Source organism: Arachis ipaensis, chromosome B03 (genome assembly GCF_000816755.2).
Source record: "Arachis ipaensis cultivar K30076 chromosome B03, Araip1.1, whole genome shotgun sequence".
NCBI lineage: Eukaryota > Viridiplantae > Streptophyta > Magnoliopsida > Fabales > Fabaceae > Arachis > Arachis ipaensis.
In genome coordinates this window covers 122,664,945-122,667,311 of record NC_029787.2, presented here as the reverse complement: position 1 = coordinate 122,667,311, position 2,367 = coordinate 122,664,945, and positions in this window count along the sequence as shown.

Sequence of the window (2,367 nt, the reverse complement as noted above, 5' to 3'; positions counted from 1 at the left end):
TTATGTATAGGATACATGATAGTGAAATCCTATAATATAAGTATGCAAGTATACAGCAGTGATTGAAGTGAAGGTTAGGATGGTAAAATAAGGGGAAAGAGAGAGTGAGAGTGAAAGTGAAACAGAGGACGCAGGTGCAGGAAGGGACCACGGGGACAAGAGAATCTGTGAAACGTGGCAGAATCACATGGCCATGGCCCTCTCTTTCTTCCTCTCACTGCTGCCCACTCCCACCTGTCACAGCCTCGCCCCACTTCCTAATTATCAACATTCCACATTGCTCTCTCTTACCACATGCTTATATTTCTTCTTTTGTTCAAATTAATGATCATAATCTGAAGATTTCAGAGCAAAGAACGAGGGCACCACTAAATACTAATATTAAGTGCTCGCACTCATACTAATAAGTAATAACAAATCAATCTAAATTAAATTAGGCGATAACGTCCCCGTCCGGATGAGGACGCCACCCTTGCGCGGAACGGAGACTCACCTAATGCCGTTTCTTCTTCATCCACCATCGTCACCTTAATTAGTTTTTAGCCAAATTTTTTTCTATTTTTGTTTATTTAGGACTCAGGAATTTCGTATATCTTATTTCCAATGTATCACATGTAAGCTAAATTTTTTATATGTATAAATTAATTTTCGAAAGAGTCTCTAGTTATTTACACACGAGTCATGTAACTTTTTCTTACCAACAAAACTTTCAGACTTTGTGAAGTGATAGCAATAATTGATATTTTACAGGATTTATTTTTCAAACCAGCATGAAAAACAGAAAAAGATTAAAACGCGTAATCTCGTTAACATATGGATTTTCCTATTTATGTTGCATAATTAGTTCTAATAGTAAGAGTTAATGACGAATTGTCTTGTGAAAAATGGAAGATGATAACAACGTTACCCTGGACGTGCTTGGCTGGCAATCCCTTTTCATTTGAGAGAGAGCGCGAGAGAATAGAGCAGTAATGTTTTGTTACTGGGTCAGTGGGTCCCACGTCGGATGGTCCTAAAATCGATGTTGACGTCTGAATCCCCGTCCTCTTTGATCTTCTCTCCCCAGACCCTCTCAATCCGTGGGGCCCTCCCGTTGCTCCTCAGCTACACAATCCTCCGTTCTCAAACGTAGCGCGTGAAACTATACTCGCTCTTTCAGCTCACCACTTGGCTTGTGAAGTGCACCAAGCTGCCTGTGGCTCGCTGCATGTTACCACGTGTAATGTGGCGCGTGGGGGCCAAAGTTGACCCGTCCCCTTGATCTCTCCGTCATGTGCGTTGCGGGATGTTATTCCCCACTCGAACCTACGGAAGCGGATTACACACACTTGCCATAGGTCCGTCCATGGCGATGCCACCCCCTTTCTCTTCAGTGTTGTATAATGACTCCTTTGTCCTTAGGTCTAAAATTTTTATTTATTTTTAGTTCGAGATTAGTCGTTGATTAGTGTTTACGTTTTTTAAATTTTTTATAAGAAAAAACTAAAGGGTGTTTATAAGCTGAGGTATTTGGGGGAAAAAATGACTTTGAATAAAGTGAAATATATTTTTCTTCCAAAATTTCAACTACAAAATACTCTTAATTGCTTCGAAATATTTCACTAGTAAAATTATTTGCTCGTAGGTAGACTCTATTGTGATTTACTTGGAAAATATGGTGAATTTCAAAATTGTACTAATTCATCAATATTCCTCTCAAATTACTTTCATGGATGTATCTATTTTTTCTTACTGGTTAGTTTCCTTACAAACAAGATGCAGCAGATATGGCAAAAGGGATGCTAACTTTCAGAAAGCAAGAAAGAGTGATACTAAAAATAGCAAGCCTATGTGCCCCCCCTCCCAAAATAAAAGAGGAAATGGTGTTCATTGTTGATCGAATAATTGAGGTAGCTGGAGAAGTCGCAATAATGTCATTTCAGATATTAAAGTTGCATTTTCTTTTCCCTATTCATGAGAATGATGTCCATTTTCCCGGTCCTAATTAATATTGGAGTCCAAGATAAATTACGGAGAACCATTTCTGTAGGAATGATATTTGAACTTTGAGTATCTAAACTACAGTTGTCATTGCTTATTTAGAAGAGTGGAGAATAAATATGATTGTCAAGTTGACTTGATTTAACAAACTCGAATCTCAAATTCTATCGTTATTGTTCACTAACAACGTAACATTTAATTTGAACCCATCATGAAGTTGATATTTTTGTAAAGTGGAACTCATCTATATATAGTCTTAGTCGGGATAGTCCTCCTGAACGTACAGAAGCGTGAAATATATCCATTACAGCGTCGCCCCACACTAGGTGGCTAACTGGCTATAGTATGGGGGGACATTGGACATAGTTGTACCGGAAAATAATGAGG